A 19,321-nucleotide genomic window follows, 5' to 3' on the forward strand; every position below is an offset into this window, starting at 1 on the left:
TCATAAAAGTAGAACATCCAGAAGTATTTCTTCCGAGAATTGTAGAAGGGCATGGAATGTGGCTTCAGCAGTACCAGCCTGACGACAAAGCACAACCCAAGCAGTGGCTACCGAGAGGTGGACGTGGTCCAGCCACAGCCAACATGGACTGCCCAAGAGCAAAGGTCATGGCAACAATTTTGGGGGATGCCCAAAGCATTTTGCTTGTTGATTTTCTGGAAGGCCAAAGAATAACATAAGTCATTTGTGAGAGTGTTCTGAGAAAGTTAGCAAAAGATTGGGAAGGAAAATGCCTGGGGAAGCTTCACCAGGGGGCTCCCCTCCACCACCACAGTGCTCTTGCTCATTCCTCTTACTGAAGAACGGCAATCTTAGGAGAGTCTCGATGGGAAATTACTACATATCCACTGGACAGTTCTGATTTGGCTTCTTCTGATTTTTTGTTTCCAGATATTAAGAAGTCTTTGCAAGGCATCCATTTTTCTTCAACTAATAATGTAGAAAGACTGCTTTGCTGTGGCTACACTCAGGACCTCAGTGCTTTCGGGGTGGGCTAAATGGCTGACATCATCACTTATACAAGTGTCTTGGAACTGATTCAGATGAGGGGAGATACAAATATTATTTAATTACATTTATCTTTTAATTCCATTTCCACGAACTTACTGAAGTCCTCTCAACACTCATTTGCAAGTCAGCACTGTTCCTTGTACATGCCACCAGTTATTTGATCTAACATGTTATGTAACTTATGTGTTGTAGCAGAGTGTGTCAATCGAGCCATTTATTCGCAACCTCTCTTATTGGTCTCTACACTTCCACTTCTCCCACAACTTGACATTTCTGTTGCCTTTGCAATCTGAGCCCTTGAGAGCTTTTAATTCTTTCTTTCATTTTCCTATTTACTGTGGCCACACGTCCTGCTGAATAGTCTTGGCAAAGCCATTCTCCAACTTTAACATCTGTGAATACAGGCTCTCAGAATTTCACTGAAACAAATCTTACACTTCCCCTGAGAGAGAAAATGCTAGCATAGATATTAGAAATTGTTTATGAGGCCTGATTTGTAGCAGATAAGATGGCTTCTTTGAGACTCAATTTGGGGATAAATGAGTTACTTTATATTCCATTTCCTTTTTTCAAAAAAACAAGTCTGGTTTTGTTCAGACCTCTTATTGTATTTAGCTTCTGTTCTCATAATCCACTAAAATGACCAGCCGAGGGACCAAAAAATAAAAACAAGCATTCCTGTTTTGAAGCATGCTGTTTAAATAACTATAGCACCCCTCAACCATGTGGATCCATCTCCTATTTGCTTCTAGGGTTTCCCGCAGACCAGAGACAGTTGTTTGCTGTATCAAGTGAACTCTAAAGACTGGCTGAGAATAAGCCTCTCTCTTGAAATGGCAACTTTCCAGGACTGTATTTAATATAAATCTAAAGCCCTCGTTTGTTTTTAGCTTTTATTTTTTAGTAAAATCCAATTTGTAAACTATATACTCCTCATATAGTGCATCTACAATTTACCACGGAAATAAATAGCAAACACAGAAACTGAGACAGACTTAAACCCAAAAGGGTTATGATCATGCCTCCACTGTAGTTGTCGGTGAGGCACAGACTTTGCTTTCAAAAGTTTCAAATATCCTTGGCAAGAGAAGCCTTCAAACAGGTGTTTGAATGAATAAATGTTGTTTATCTTTAAGGTGTAGGCGGGTTTGGACTTGGCTTTTCTTTACATTAGGATGCCATAGCCATCAAAAGGCTTTAGCATGCTCATTCCAAATAACAATAACAATAAAAGTAGAATGTACTGAGCAATTATTATCAGCAGGGATTCTTCCAACTTGGGGCAGATCCCATCTAAATGTTCTGCTTGGAGGAAGTAGATCTCAAACTTCATCAAAATTAACCACTGGGAGATAGGCTTTAAACCACAGATCATCACCAGAGATCCTATTTTGGAGTTTAGGGTGGAGCTCAGGCATATGAAATTTGTACAAGCTCCTGGCATCAATCAGCTAGGATGGGCTACACTTTTAAGAAACTCTGTTAGGATCTGGTGCTGTGGAATATCAGGTAAAGCCACCACCTGCAGTGCCATATGGGCACTGGTTGGAGCCTCGGCTGCTCCACTGCCTGGGAAAGTAGTAGAAGATGGCCCAAGTCCTTGGGCCCCTGAACCCACATAGGAGACCTGGAAGAAGTTCCTGTCTCTTGGCTTCAGATAGGCACAGTGCCGGCCATTGTGGCCAGCTAGGGAATGAACCAAGGGATGGAAGACCTCTCTCTCTTCTCTCTCTCTCTCTCTCGCTCTCAGCTCTCTGTAACTCTGCCTTTCAAATAAAAACTAATAAATCTTAAAAAAAAACTGTTAGGGTACTGAGGAGGCTCTTGGTTGTCACTGTCTACATCTTTATGCATTAAATACTATTGCCTGCAAGCTATTTGCAAATGTTCTTTGGGTGAAGCCTGATGACTTTGGCGCATGCCCTGTGCTCTCCCCTTTCTGAGAGGCAGATCATGTTTATTCCTCTGCAGTGCTAACTTAGCACTTGCATGTCACCTGAGAAACTCCATTCAAACAAATATCTCACTGGTTCATTTTGCAAAGCCAAGAATCCATTTCTGGGGTGAATAACCATGCTCTAATAGATGAATATGGATTAGCAGGTGGGGCTGTTTCTCAGAGCAGGGAAGAACTGTCTTCATCTCACCGGGTGATGACAATTGTCATGTCTACCATCAAAAATCACTATGTTCCTACTTCCCACGTCAGTGGTCCTTCTTCGCTCGAGAAGTGCTTATAGCTGTGCTGTTAGCAGTTCCCAGGTTAGGGTGGAGGCTGCGCATGTGACCAGGCTTCCAGAGTTCACCATCTCTCTCTTGGCCTCTCAGCTATAGAACGGGTTGACACCAGGGAGAAGAGACTGTGTACTAGGACTGTTACCTCTTAGGCTGGCCCCGTGCCCAAGGCTTCTGCACTCAGAAAGCAAACTGAGATTCAAATTTTAAGCTATCATAAAAATCAGAAATGGTGATGGTTTTGACCAGCTGCCAACTTGCTTACCCATTCTTTCTCTCTAAATTGAATTGCTGGAATATGGCGTGTGAGATTTTAGAGAAAATGTTCCCTCCCCTGGCTGCTGTTAAAAGAAAGTTCCCCAGAGTGAGATATTTTGTATTTGATTTTAGCCACGAAAGGGTGCGGCTCTTTGTCAATGATGGAATCGCATTCTGCCCACATAATGTGATGATGTATGCCCTCGGCACCTTCCAGCGCTAACAGGACAGAGACACACTCTCGTGTTGTTAGTACAGGAGTAGATCTCACAGCTTTGGCTGGGTTATCCCACATGGTGCTGGTCGGAGAAGTAAAACCCAGCCTAACACATTCAAGGGGAGCAGATGCTTAAGGACTTTCTTAACTGATGACTTTGTGGGGGCTGTTTTCTCTTACGGACAGAATCACCCAAAACATCTCTCCCACCAGTTCCTCCACTCTGGCCACAGCCACGCTGCTCTGTGGCCCCCTCCCCTTCCCGATGACTGCAAGGTCAGGTCCACTGCCCGGCAAGTGTGGCCCAAGCCGCCCTTATTTGGCCGCAGGTTTCCGAAGACATCTGCAAGTCATTGTGTAAAACCAAGAAGTACAAATTCACCACAGCTCGACTCTCTCGAGTTGAGTCTGATATTTCCTGTTTTGAAGGTTTCCTTGGTATCACACATCGTCTGCGAAACACCAGCTGCTCTAAGTGACTCAAATTTATAAACCCTTTGATCAATTATCTCGTCATGTTACCCAATTTCCAGATAATTGAGAGGAGGGTTAAACTATCCCCTTATGTAAACATAAGACATAATTTTAAAAAAAATCCATTCTTGCAGCATGTGTTGTAGGCAGAGCCTTGCTCTTGTTTAACCTATTTAATTTGCTTTATCAGTGGGCACATTTGCCTTATAGCTACACCAAACTGGACATATTGTCGCTGAGACTGAAAGTAATACAGTAGCTTATCAAAGATGCACATTATTTGGTAATTCGTAGAATTTTTAGTATCTTTAGGGTTTTCGCAAAAACAGATTGGTGAAAGTAGCAAAAACAACCACAGACTATGAGTTGGAGCTCCCAGCTGAAGGTCAAGTTGAAAGCAACAGTACCAATTTGCATTTGATTGCTGTGTCTTCCTTCCTGGTAGAATCCTCACGTGATGGTTACGGCTGACCTACGATCATGGAGACATTCAGACTGTGAACATCGGGCTTCGTTTGTCTAAAAGCCAGAACAGCTGGGCAAATATCCAAGGGTGCTTGTGGTACTGTGACATTTGTGTATCACTCACTGATGAAGCTTAAGTGTCTCTCTACGAGTGCTGACGTCCACCTCACAAAAATCCTCATTTAGCCTCTACTTGCACACTTCCAAGGACGGGGTGTTAACTGGTTCACCACTACCTTTCTGATGATTTATCCACTGATTGAATTTATGAATTAACAGTCACTGAGCATTTTGCCTACTCACTGATAACTATATGAGACGGGCCTTGGTTTTGTAGGGGTTGTAATCTCATTTAGTGTTCCTCAATCACTTCTTATTATTGTTCCTTCAAGAGACTTTTAGGATGCTCTAGCCCCCCAATTACTTCTCCATCCCATGAAAACCCACTGTGGTGAATATGCTGTATACATGGGTATGTGCTGTGCACCTGTGCTTCTCACATACAAATATAAGCTTTGCAGCTCATGAGCCAATTTTTGCCTTTTGAGGGTGATAGCACCCCTACTGAGAATGCATGGTCTATTGGGAGCTACAGACACGTGCAAAAGGCTACATTCCCAAGTGGGCATGCCAGGACACTCCTCTATTCTCCTACTCCCACACTTTCTGTGTAGTACTGGAAACACTGTTTCATATTTTACCCTAATTATTTGCTTAGCCACTTGTGGTGGGTCTAATGTGTCCCTTCAGTAGATATGCCCACCCAGAATCTATGAACGTAAACTTCTTTGTAAAAAGGATCTTTGCAGATGTAAGTTAATGATCTTGGGATGATGGGGCTGGCGCTGTGGTGTAGCAGATAAAGCCACCACTGGCAACATCAGTATCCCATATGGGTCCCAGTTTGAGTCCTGGCTGCTCTACTTCCAGTCCAGGTCCCTGCTAATGACCTAGAAAAGCAGTGAAAGATGGCCCAAGTGCTTGGGTCCCTGTACCCATGTGAGAGACCCGACTGAAGCTCCAGGCTCCTGGCTTCGAAATGGCCCAGTTCCAGCCATTGAGGCCATTTTGGGGGTGAACCAGAAAATAGAAAAACATATTGGGATGACAATATGCTGGATTATTTGGATAGACCCTAAACCAGGGATGAGTGTCCTTATAAAAGAATGACAGACAAAGATTCGACACAAGCACAGAAGAAAAGTCCACGTGAAGATGGAGGCAAAGAAGAGTAATACAGCCTCAAGCCAAGAAGTACCAACAGCTGCGAGAAACTGGAGATGTCCCCCTGCAGCCAGCATGCGGAGGGTGGTCTAGCTCCACCATCACTGTGGACTGCGAGAGCGTAAATTACTATTGTGAAGGGAAGTGTATTTTGGTGTAAAACAATTGTGAAATGCATGCCTGGTTTTCTCACAGTGTGCATGTTCCATGACCTCTTTGCAACTTTTCTTTTCTTTTTTTTTTTTTTTTTTTTTTGACAGGCAGAGTTAGACAGTGAGAGAGAGAGACAGAGAGAAAGGTCTTCCTTTGTTGGTTCACTCCCCAAATGGCCACTATGGCCGGCGCACTGCGCTGATCTGAAGCCAGGAGCCAGGTGCTTCCTCCTGGTCCCCCATGTGGGTGCAGGGCCCAAGCACCTGGGCCATCCTCCACTGCCTTCCCGGGCCACAGCAGAGAGCTGGACTGGAAGAGGAGCAACCGGGACAGAACCGGAGCCCCAACCGGGACTAGAACCCAGGGTACCGGGGCTGCAGGTGGAGGATTAGCCTAGTGAGCCGCAGCGCTGGCCACTTTGCAGCTTCTTAACGCATAGGCTGATGATTGGGATCTAACAGGCACTCAATTTGCTGAGTGAGTAGGAAATGATTCTAGATTTGCTGCCGCTGCTTTTGCTGGATGGACTTGAAGTGTTTGAGGAGCATGGCCATGTCCACTTGCCCTGCACTCCCCAACACTCTTTCCCCGGGCCGGTTAAACAGTCCCTGTATCTTATGCTTCAAGTTTAGAAATAAGCATTTTCAAAAAGTTAAGATACATAGACATACATAACTTCATAGCAATTGCATGCCATATAGGCTCTCTGTCCTCATTAACCAACTTGTCATAGGGATCTCCCCGTGTCAATAAGCATAGCTCCACATCACCACTTTAATAGCTACCTGGTTCCCACTGTGAGAGTTACTATAATTTATTTAACCAATCTTCTATAGATGGATGCTAATTTCCTTCTTAAAATGGAATAGCCATTTTGACATAAGAAACCATAAATCTTGTCTTACCAGTAGAGGGAAACTATTATTGCTTTTGACTTGAACACTAATTTTAATGTGGCTAATGATTTCATTAGCTTTGGAAGGTAGTTGCTACCTTCTTTTGATAGCAGAGTGCTATTTTCTTCTGATCCTGTCATTAACTAAACCCTGTAATCTCTTGACCCGCACAGTTATAAACTAGGAACACTTCTGACTTTGGTTTGAATCATTAATTACATGTGTATATATATAATTAATGTGTGATTTTTACAGAACTGTTATCACAGCTTAGGCATGGTCTTATTTCTGCTTTTAAATTTAACTGTATAATATAAAAAAATGTCCTATGCTGCTGTTTTATTTAAACTTTTACGATTTAATATTTTATGGGAATCTCCATCTATTATTGAGAAAAATTCTTTTCTCCCATCATGTCAGCGTTCTGAGCTAATTCTAGAACCGAGCCTCGTACTCATACTCCGCCACCCCAGCACTCACACCCAGTAAGCAGGTGGCTCGTGCTTTCTTCTAGGTGAGGGACTGCAAACTACTATAAGCATGAGTAGGGACCCTGCCCTCTTGGTTGGTACTAAATTCCCAGTGGATATTTTATCTTCCCCTCCCATATAATAATACCCCTCTCACACTGTGTTGGCTCTGGTTCTGGCCCATCCAGGCCTTTGCCTCACAGCTTACTTTCTGCTGACTCCCCTGTCATGCTTAGAACAGTGCCTGATACGCAACCCAGGAGGGTCCAATAAGTTTTTGTTGTTTCACAGTGAATTGTCCTCACAAATAAGACCTGTACATAGTGGACCCACATACGCCTCTTAGCGATCAGCCCTCTTCTCTTGCCATTGTCCATCAATCATCTCTTCAAAAGCCAGTTCTAGAATCTGCAGGGAATTAACGGCAGGCTCCATACATCACCCTCTTGCAAGTCAGGAGTGATGGCTAGGAAAACTCTATGAAGGAAGTGGGCCTTTGAGTTGACCTTAATGGATGGGTATGATTTGAGGAGAGGGAAGAAGAGGCACTTGGAAACCAGTCTCTTCTTAGTAAAAGTAGTTGGAAAACAGAGTCACTCACAGTGGCTTGGAGAGTATTTGGAGGGATCAGCCTGGATCTGAGTCCTGGCTCTGCTCCTGACTCCAGCTTCCTGCTGGTGTGCGTTCCGCAAGGCAGCAGGTGATGGCTCCAGTAATTGCATCCCTAACACCCATGTGGGAGGCTCAGCTGGAGTTCCTAGTTTTTTTTTTCCCCCCCACAGGCAGAGTGGACAGTGAGAGAGAGACAGAGACAGAGAGAAAGGTCTTCCAATGGCCACCGCGGCCGGCGCGGTGCGCACCGCGCTGATCCAAAGGCAGGAGCCAGGTGCTTCTCCTGGTCTCCTGTGGGGTGCAGGGTCCAAGCACTTGGGCCATCCTCCACTCCCAGGCCACAGCAGAGAGCTGGCCTAGAAGAGGGGCAACCGGGACAGAATCTGGCACCCCGACCGGGACTAGAACCCGGTGTGCCGGAGCCGCTAGGCAGAGGATTAGCCTGTTGAGCCGCGGCGCCGGCTGGAGTTCCCAGTTCTAGTCCTGCCTATTGCAGTCACTTGGAGAGTGAACTAGAAGATTAGAGGTCTCTGTCTTTCTCTCTGGGTCTTTCTGCCTTTCAAAGTAAATTAAATTAGGGGAGACATTGTGACGTAGTGGCTAAGCCACTGCTTGGCACACCTGTATCCCATACCTGAGTGCCAGGGTTCATATCTGCCTCCACTTCCTGTACAGCTTCCTGTTAATGGCAAGCAGAAGGGGATGGCTCAAGTGCTCGGATCTCCCATGTGGGAGACCCGGATACAGTTTTTGGTTCCTGGCTTTGGTCTGGCCCACCCATGGCAGTTGCAAGTATTTGGAGAGTTATCCAGTGGATGGAAGATCTCTCTCTCTCTCTCTCTCTCTCTCTCTCTCTCACTGCCTTTAAAATAAATGAAAACTAAAAATTTAAAAATAAATTTATAAAAGCAGATTGGTTGGTGTTCAGCAAATCAAAATTAGCAGATGGTCCTTGTAACACAGCACGGTGCTTACCGAGGTAGAATGGCAAGATCACAGAATTTAAGATGTTTTAAGTTCAAACTTCTATGTAAAGGGCCCACAAAGAGCTCCTTATCTCTGTTAATATCATCTGTTTTGTAGCTGCAACTTCTCTCTCTGTCTCACCTCCTGCTGGGCCTGTGAAGCCTTGAAAGTCAAGACCACACCTGGGTTTCAGGGCTCACTCTGTGATCTCGCTGAGCTACCCATGCCACTTATTGCAAAGCAGGGTTTGTTATGACGGGGTGTGGGGTGGGGGCGGCATCATACTGGGAGGAACTGGACTTGGTCTCATTCACCATTTAGGGCTGGGAAGGCAAGGTGCAGGTACTGAGGGAATGCTCCTGCTCATTGCAGAGGGTGAATGAGGCACCTGTCAGCAGTATCCCGTCCTGGTTCTTGCAGATGGTCAGCACTGGCCCTGGGGGTGGTGACTGGGGCTGTCTAACAGGAGGGTAGGGGCAGCTGACGCCAGATGAAGATAGGCTGGAGCCAGGAATCCACACAGATCCTCTGCTAACACCCAGGGTCTCGCGCAGAGGTGATGTGGCCCCAGCCTCCACAATGGAATCCATGGATGAGTTTCCCCAGGGAGTGTTAGGGACGAGGGCAGGCAGTGTCCAGCAGGAGACACCATCTTGGCATGGGGGTCCAAGCAACAGTCCAACCTGCAAACTGCAGGTGCAGCCTCTGTTCAAGCCAGAAATTCAGACATAGATGTTCCATTACCAGAAGGGGGCACCATAGGGACAGGTAAACGTCACAGGTAGAGTTCCCGGGAAAACTTTCTGAGATGCAAATCAGCACGTAGGTTTCTTCCAGAATGCTACTGGGATCAACACATGTGGAAGGAAGCAGAACTGAGCAGAGAGAGACATTATCAGGGATGATAGCTGTTTGCTGCTGTAACAAGATACCCCAAACCGGATGGCTTATGAACAACAAATATGTATTTCTCCCAGTTCTGGAGCCTGGTAGGCCCAGGATCAAGCTGCTGGCAGATCCTGTGTTTGGTGAGGGCCTACCTTCTCGCTTGTAGATGGCACCTTCCGTGTCCTCACCTGCAGGAGAGGCAAGCTGGCTCCTTGGTGATTGAATTCATGAGGACTTCATCTCAGTGACTCAATCACATCCCAGAGCGCCACGCCCCGCTCCCCCACCCCCCCCCAACTCCCAAAACCATCGCATCAGGGTTAGGATTTCAACATAGGAATCTGGGGGGGACACATTCAGACCACAGCATTATCTCTCTCTCTCTCTCTCTCTTTTTTTTTTTTTTTTTTTTTTTTTTTTTTTTGACAGGCAGAGTGGACAGTGAGAGAGAGAGACAGAGAGAAAGGTCTTCCTTTGCCGTTGGTTCACCCTCCAATGGCCGCCGTGGCCGGTGCGCTGCGGCCGGCGCACCGCGCTGATCCGATGGCAGGAGCCAGGAGCCAGGTGCTTTTCTTGGTCTCCCATGGGGTGCAGGGCCCAAGCACCTGGGCCATCCTCCACTGCACTCCCTGGCCACAGCAGAGAGCTGGCCTGGAAGAGGGGCAACCGGGACAGAATCCGGCGCCCCAACTGTGACTAGAACCCGGTGTGCCGGTGCCGCTAGGCGCAGGATTAGCCTAGTGAGCCACGGCACCGGCACCACAGCATTATCTCAACAAAGGTCCTAGCTGACTCCACAGGAGAAACTGAAGAGTGCCCCTCAGAACTGCCCTGAGCTGGGGGACAATAGGGTCAGGCCTTCACCTCCCCACACTGTGCAGTCTTTGGGTGCCGGCTGCTGCTGGCACGGACGTGACTTTGAGCCAGGTACTTTTCTGCAACAGAAGCAAGCCTCAAAGGTGGCTAACATGGCCATGGCCGGCACCGCGGCTCAGTAGGCTAATCCTCCGCCTTGCGGCGCCGGCACACCAGGTTCTAGTCCCGGTTGGGGCGCCGGATTCTGTCCCGGTTGCCCCTCTTCCAGGCCCGCTCTCTGCTGTGGCCAGGGAGTGCAGTGGAGGATGGCCCAAGTGCTTGGGCCCTGCACCCCACGGGAGACCAGGAGAAGCACCTGGCTCCTGCCATCGGATCAGCGCGGTGCGCCGGCCGCAGCGCACCGGCCACGGCGGCCATTGGAGGGTGAACCAACGACAAAGGAAGACTTTTCTCTCTGTCTCTCTCTCTCACTGTCCACTCTGCCTGTCAAAAAAAAAAAAAAAAAAAAAAAAAAAAAAAAAAAAAGGTGGCTAACAGCTGAGAGCCCACTTCTGGGCATGCTCCCAGCAGCTGGGCAAAGTCCCTCCTTCCTGCAAAGGGATATGGGGCGGGGGGCACCCAGCAACACCTACCACACTGCATCCACCACAAGCTACAACCGGCAGACATGAGTGCCCAATGGCCATGAACAACAGGACCGGAACAACAGATTTTTGATCCGCATGAAAAGGAAGGAATAATACAAAGTCCCATGAGATTGGCCATGATGGGTGAGGTGGCAAGGGTGGAGGAGAAAGTAAGAAAAATGGAAGAAACTGGCCAGGACTATTTGCACGCTTCGCTTCTTGGATTCTAGTGGCCCTGGCCCCTGGGGTGGAATGGGGCTGAAGGAGAGGCAAAGGGGATGAGCAGACACAGGCTAGTGGGTCAGGGCACCAGCTCTGAAGAGGAGGAAGTCGGAGACAGGGACAGAACGGACCTCTGTGGCTATCCATGGGACAAGGCTCCCTGTTAATTCCAGCAAATCTTGTCCATCGTGGCCCCAGGGCTCACAACACCATAAAAACGTTCAAACCGTCAAATCCACTCATCATGTGCAAACACGCCATTTTAATTTTGAGAAAGATTTCTCAAGGCACTGATGCAATTTTACTCCTAAGACTTATATGAACTTTTTTTTTTTATTGTGACATTTCCAGGGTGATGTTCCAGCCGTTTTGGGTTTTAGGACCAAAGTGGGAGATCTTTTATAAATTTATTTTCAAGGAGACCTGTCCCTTTCTGCAGAGCTTCAAGTGGTCTTTGATTTAATGCCACTTAAAGACAGGAAGGAGAAAACACTGTTTAGATCGAGTCCAAGAATAGAAAATTCTTAAAGCAGAAGAGAATGGAAGAGCATGTTTTGCTGTCAGCATTTAATGTGTTATAACATTGGCTCATCTAAACAAATTATGGGATTTTTCTAATTCCTAGAGTATCATTAAACAGCTGTTGTTTCTTTCCTAAAGGATACTAACGCTGCCCCCTCCCTTCACTGGCCTGACAAAGTTTCAATCACTCGAAATTTCAACGCAATCACTTCCATTTCACCTTGGAATCCTTTGACAGATCATGTATGTCCACTTTGCATGTGGGGTGTGACTTTGCATGAAATGGTCAGGCGTCTGTTGTTCATGAAGAGACTCAGCTGTGGTGGCATATGGACAACACGCTTTAAAAATGAGGTTATTTCATAATTGCATCGACTCTGTCCAAGAAAAGGGAACACATTTAAATTCCCTGTAATTCAAACCATTTGTCAGCAGGGCCCTCCATCCCCAGCTGGGAGCACTGGGATCCTTGTGTTCCAAACCATCCACCCGACTTGCAAGCTCATGCTGGGCCTGGTGCTCTGACCGGCGGAGCTGTAGGAAGAGGGGGTTTCCAGATGAGGGCGAGGAAATGCTGACCTGGGCGGGGCAAAGGGCTGTGTCTGTGTGTCACTCAAGCAACACTGGCATTGGTCATCACAGAGCTTTGGTGTGCACAGGTTAACCGGGTGCCCATGCAACTTCTCAATCCACATGGGCTGAAAGACAGTCTGACAGTAGACAGCATGGCTCGGGCAGAAAATGTGGGCACAGGAGCCAAAGAAAAATGGGTCTGTGTCTCACCATTGGGCCATTGACAGCCTTAAACAAGACACACACACACACACACACACACACACACACGTGTATATCTTGCATGGTAGTAGTGAGAAACAGAGACAGTACAGTCGTCGTTCCTTGGTATCTGTTGAATCTCAGGATTCAACCAACCATGAATCAAAGACATTTGGAAAACTAGTCATGTTTTTGCTGAACAGGTACAGACTTTTGTCATGCCATCCCCTAAACAGTACGGTGTGATAACTGTTTCCATAGCTTTCATGTTATCTTAGGTGCTCTAAGAAATCTAGTGACGATGCCAAGTATCAGAGAGGATGAGGGTAGGTTACACGCAAACACTACACCCTATCAGGGACTTGAGCATTTATTGATATCCATGGGGGTCAGTCCTGGAAATACCCCACCCCAGATACCAAGGGACAGCTTTGGATCTAAAACACCAGCATACGACTTGGCGCACAGTGGGCACTCCACACTGGAAGCTGTTATTAGCAATTACTAAGTGAGGATCTAGGAAACGCATCTTTCTGTGTAACTGAAATCCCTGCTCTGCTGTCCTATGCCCGATCTGGGGGTGAAAGTAACTTGCTGACAGCTCCCATGCTTCCATTCACAAGTCGCGTGGAATATATGGCCTTCTTTCCAAAGGTCTGCCCGGTTTCCTGGCAACGAGACGGCCACTGATGTGGGTCCAGGTACACAACAAAGTTGTGCCAGCAGCCACATTCCTTGCCCAGAACACCCCCAACTGGGCTTTAGGCACGGCGGCTTTGTGTGCCAGCTTCCAGGGCCTGGCTCACCAGGCAGCCGCATGTACAGCTTTGAACAGGAGGCTATTTATGGCATAACCAACGCTGACTGTGGCCTCACTTTTGTCCTCATTTATTAAATGATAGTATTAATTCTGGGGAGAGATGTACGGTGTGAGAAACTCAGTTCCATAGACAAATGTTGCCAGGTGCGGATGGACATGACCAACGCGAATGCACTGGGCCTTGGCAGTTGATGGTCTGCTATGTAATTCCAGGCTCTGGGGTGGCAGTGAGCACCCTGAGTGAAGACAGTCCACTGTGCAGAAGTGGCCCCTGGGAGAGGAGGAATGGTTTGATTTTTTCTATCACTCTGCAGTTTTGAGAGCCTTTAGCGTGGTAAATAAATAATGGTTGTAACAGAAGGTTGAAAGAAAATATTCAAAAAGTATGAGATTTCCAATTGGCTGAAGAAGTTTAGACAAAGAAATTTTTAATCTTGGCTTTCACTAAATTTCAAGTCAAATTATAAATATATCAGAATCCGCAGTGACGGTGCAATGGGTTTGACCGAGTTTGATCCAAATTTCTCACAATCATTCACCCCAGTGTCTACGTGGTGGAGAGATGAGAGAAGGAACAATCAGCCTTGGTTTGTTTTAGGAGAATTGGCCAGCAGGAAAGGTGTGAACTTCAGAAATTTATAATTTTGTTTTTGTTTAAAGTACTTATGCCCTGTGAATGAACTGAGGAAGTAGGACCAAAATTGGTCCAGTAGGACTTCAGTATTTTGAAAATCACACCAATCTGATGGTCTTCTGTTTAATCAGGGACCTCAGTGATGGAGGGACACTAGGAAATGTGTTACTGGGGAATGTGACCATGGCCTTGTTCCTTTTCTTGCATACTTTGATATCTGTACATCTTCTTCAACCAATTCACCAAATGAATATTTTTTCAAATATTATCCTGTAAGTCACAGTGTGCTACACACCTAAGAGGGGTAAATTCCGTTCCCTGTGTGATAGCTCTGGGGAAATCGTCATTTCTTATTTGCAAGTGAATGAATCAAATTATCGTTGGTAATTCTACTCATGGCCCTCTAAGCCACATTGTGGGTGTTATTCGGAGCCCATCAGAGAGGAAAGTCATCACCTTGGGTTTTCCTTAAGGATACAAGCGTTCAACCATCGTGGGTAGGATGCAAGCAGGACTCAGGGCTTACTCTCATCTCTCAGAGCCAGACTGGCAAGGTTAACCTAAGGAGCAGACTAAGGAAAGATACTTCCATCAATGCCCACCTGTGCACCTCTCTCCAAATCTGTATATTAATGAAGCTCATTGTGTGCTCATGTGACACCCACCAGAGCCTTCCTTTCCACGTTCTCTCTCGAGAGCGGTCAGCTGTCCGAGTGCAGGGGGTGCGCTGCTGGCTGCCCAGAGCCCGTGGCTTCTCCGCTTGCTTCAGTCCTTCCACTGCCTTTGCAGGGAGCTCCCTTCCTCCTTATTACCACGTGGTTGGGTGCAATTTCAGCCTCCTTCCAACCACATTGGAGAGTCCCAACAGGCTCCCATCAACCACCATCTGCTCCTGTTGGCTCCAGCATCAGCTTGGGGAGAGGTCCTTAATCCAGGAGGAGCCACTGGGGTTGAAACAAAATCCCTTGCTAGAATTTCTAGAAGGAGGACATTCCACTCTCCCCTCAATGGAATCTACTAGATTGCACCACCTGAGAATATAAGGATGGAGATCAGACACTTGTCCTGTGTCCCCAGGAAGAACCCTGGGCTTCAGGGTTGAAAAGGAGAGGAGAGGGCACTCAGAGGAGCTAGAGGATGAAGCCAAGTGGCAGGAGGAAGAACAGAGAGGAAGTTGGATCCTTGGGGACACTGTTTGTGTTGCCAGATCAAGCCTCATCTGAAGTCAGCCTCCTTATACTTTCCAGTCATGTGAGCCTATACATTGGCCTTTTATTTATTTATTTTTGCTGTGTCTGATTGTTAAAGTGTGTGGTGGTATGAGAAGGCCATGCCAAGATGGCCGCTGGCAACAGAAACTGCCTGGCAACAGGCTGTGATTGGATGGTTTCAGAAACCACATGACAGCAGAGCCTGCCTGGCAACAGGCTGTGATTGGATGGTTTTGGAAACCACATCACAGCGGAGCCTGCCTAGCAACAGGCTGTGATTGGATGGCTTTGGAAACTGCCTGGCAACAGGGTGTGATTGGTTAGGGCGTAGACCACCCCTTGACCGGATTGGATGCCTTGGCTATATAAGCTGCTGTAGCAACTGAAATAAACGAGTCTGCAGGCTGCTTGCCTCAGGCCTGCTTTCACCTGACTCCTGGGGTCTGTGTGGTGACTCCGTGCCTCTTGCCCCCACCATGCTCTTCCTTTCAGAAACGAATCCACAGCAACAAAAGTGTATTTGTATTTATTTGTAAGGCAGAGCAGGAGAGGGGAGAGAGGAGGGAGGAGAATCTTCCATCTTCTGGTTCACTTTCCAAATGCCCACAACAGAAGCCAGAAACTTCATTCAGGTCTCCCATGTGGGTGGCAGGGACTCAAGGACTTAAGCCGTCATCGGCTGTCTCTCATGGTGAGCACTGGCAGAAGGCTGGACTGGAAGCAGAGGCAGGACACCATCCTAGGCACGCTGATATGGATGCAGGCATCCCCCGGGGATGACAACCTGCTGAGCCACAAAGCCTGCCCTGGCTTGAACCTGAATGAATTGGACTTTATGCCAACTATGATACAAAGAGTCCCGATGGGTACCATGGATTTTTGAGCTCTTTCCAAGCTATTTATACAACACGTCTTCCAAATCTCCATCAGTCATTTTTATGTAAGGGCAGAAAGAAAACGCATTCCAAGGATGGAGTATACACACGTCTCTGCCCACACAAATTCAGATCTGACTGTGGAAGTGGCTGGGATGGCAAGAAGCGAGAATTGAACCTATGCATAAATGGAAAACACATCTAAAAGCTGAAGCTTCGGGGGCTTTTGTTGGGTACCACATGATTTTCTGGAATAGCTTCCAGAAAATTCTCCCAAGTATCATCCGGAAATAAATCCACCCAAACAATCCTAGGATCCTACAGTCACTGCCCCCAGGTTTTCAGAGTGCTCCATGTCCTTTCCCACGCACGGGAGGCAGCTTGCTTTAGGACACACACCCAGCGGGCGCCGCTCCGTGCTGCTGGGCTGCGGGAGAGAGGAAGGAAGATGTCTGTGACGAAGCCAGGAGGAAGGCAGGCCGCCTGCGCCGAGAGCGGAGTGTCTTTTATGTTCTTTGATAACTTCGAGATTTCCCTTTCCTATTCCTTTCCCCCCCTTCTATTAATGAGCGCGAACTGCATCCTGGCCTTTAATCATTGATATCATTTCATATACACTGTTTCATTATCCTCATCTCTCCGACCCACATCTGTTTCCCAGACCTGCTCTTGGGAATGGAGTGTACACATGGCAGCTTTCCCCTTCTCTGAGCCACAGAGCTAAATTTCCTATGCACCTTCAAGCATTAAATTGAAAATGAAGCTAAATGTACCATATTTTGTTATAATTACAGGTTAGAAAAAAAAATCCTTGTTAATTAGGTACCCAGGAAAGTTATGCGGTCCATATGCTATGAAGGAATTTATAGTCCACAGCAATAAAGTTCGGTAATAAAGGGATAGTGATGAGTGAGAGGGACAAATGTAAATTAACATCCCCCAAATAAATCAAGCAGCTTGGAAAACCGGGCCAGTCATGACGACCGCATACAACTGGTTATAATTGCCGGTTCTAAAGTGTCTGATTTTAGTTTCCTTAAAATTTGTGTTTAAAAAACAAATAGACATGATTTGAGGCTTATTATTCAGGTATCATTTGACAGGCTTAGAGCCACAGGACCTGCCTTGGGACAATCAGAAATTATTCCAGTTACTCGGCAAAGAGTCCTTGGTGTTGGGTTGGAGAACGGGGAAAATTAGGGAGTTTTACTCAGATCAGGCTGCTTCCTTCAAGGACTTTATCCTTCACGACTGGCTCCGCTGGCCTGAGCTGCATGGTTCCAGCCTCTCTTCACCGACCTGGAGGAGTCTCCTGGTTGGCATTGATGGCTGACAGCACTTACCCAGGCCTGGTCCTGCAATAAGCACTTTACATGCTTAATTCTTTTCATTCTTGCAGTCTACAGAGAGAAAGTGTGTTATCTAAGATCTTTCCAGTTGTAGATATGTAAATTATCAACTGGAAATAAGTGATAAGAAATGAATTGTCTCTCATAATAAGAGGTCCAATGTTGCGTAGCTACAGGATTGGTAAATCTTTAGCTCGGCATTTGTAGGGACCTGGACTCTCTTTTTGCTCAGTTGATCTCAGTGTGTAACTTTGCCTTCGCGTTGGCTTCCTACAAGGCCACAGGGTGACTGCTACAATCTTGGGGGTCACATTCTTCGGGTCAACTCCCAGCAGACACCAAAGGGATCAACTTTACCTCGTTCTCTTTACAGGAAGGAGTTTTGCAGAAATTTTTCATCGTAGGTAGGTGATTGAAATTGAGTAGGCGACTTTGACATTGACTATAGACAGGTGCTGACATTATCCGCATTTTACAAATAAAGAGGGGCCAGCATTGTGGTGTAGCGGGCTACGCCACACCTGAAACGCTGGCATCCCATACGGGTGCTGGTTTGTGTCCCAGCTGCTCTACGTCCAATCCAGCTCCCTGCAACTGTATGTGGGAAAGCAGCTGAAGATGCCGCCAGTGCTTGGGCCTCTGCCACCCACGTGGGAGTCCCAGATGGAGTTCCAGGTTCCTAGCCTCAGCCAGGCTTAGCCCAGGCCATCGCATCCATCTGGGTGGTGAACCAGCAGATGGAAGACCTCTGTCTCTCCCTCTCTTGTTGTAACTCTGCCTTTCAAATAAACAAACCTTTTTCTTAAAAGTCAACAACACTAGCAGACAATGACGACCACGCTCTTGCTCCTGATAGGGTCCCAGAGTCAGCACAAGTGAAATAGGGACCATTGTCTTGGATTTTTCTCACCTGCTTTTTCCCTCAGAGGTGCCTCTTCTTCCAAAAGTTCTGTCCCAGAGCCCTCATTCCATCCTTACGGAATCTATGACAAGGGTCATGAACTTGGCCTTGGAGGGAGGGAGGGAAGGCTTTCCCATGAGATGTGAAGAACAAGAGGGAAAGGTCAACTCAGGCAGGTGGAAAGTGTGTGTAAGCTCGGGTGGAGGATAAGCATTTCAGGCAGAGGGGGCAGCATATGAACGTGAGACAATGGGGTGCATTTGCAGAACTGAAAATGATTCCAAATAACCAGTGTCAAGCACCAACGATTATGCGGTCAAGATAAAGTGCCAGTGGTAATCAAAAGTGCGCCGTTACAGATACTGCTCGGTACATGAAAGAGTTTGGACCATACGAGGGGATCCGTGGAGAGCCTCTGAAGGTAAAGGACTTGATCAGGATAAAATTACAGCACGATTCCCCCAGCCACAGGACAGAGCGGATTCCTTTGGTGTTTATTAAGGCTGTGCTTACACGTCCAAATCAGGTAAAGAGGAGGGCTGCCCTCTAACCCAGGCTTCCCCTCACTGTGTCACCAGGGCCTTCCCTGTGGTAGGCTGTGTTGTTCTGTCCATCAGACACTCCCAATTCCTTTCTCCCTTGTCCATGATCCAATCCAGAGCCTGACCAAAAAAATCCAGATATTTGCTTTCCCAGTCATTGGACAAGGGGTGGCCATGTGCATCAGTTTTGCTGCAGGCTTCTAGAAAAACATTCATTTAACTGGTTCATAACAGGAGGCACACACTAGAGGGGCATGTCACAACCATGTGCCTGGAACCACATTTTGAGCCCAGAGGGACCTGCCTTGTTCCTCACGACGTGCATGCTCCACACCAACATGGCGTGGCTGCCTCCAAGTGTCTTGGTAAGCAAGCATTAAGTGTGCTGCTACAGCAGGAAGGGGGAAGTGACACACATGAACCCAAGAGGGGTTGAAATCTCTGTTACACGGTGACTGTACACACACAGCTTGGATTCCTTAAGAGAAGGAAATTTCTCTAGTGCGTTTCTTATATTGACAAGTCTGCTCTGTGGATCTTCTGCTCACTTAGGGGACAAAAATGGGCACATGCAGCACCTGCGGTGGACAGTGCAGAGAAG

The sequence above is a fragment of the Oryctolagus cuniculus genome, chromosome 16, assembly GCF_051225735.1.
Source record: "Oryctolagus cuniculus isolate XC-2025 breed Fujian yellow rabbit chromosome 16, ASM5122573v1, whole genome shotgun sequence".
NCBI classification, from domain to species: domain Eukaryota; kingdom Metazoa; phylum Chordata; class Mammalia; order Lagomorpha; family Leporidae; genus Oryctolagus; species Oryctolagus cuniculus.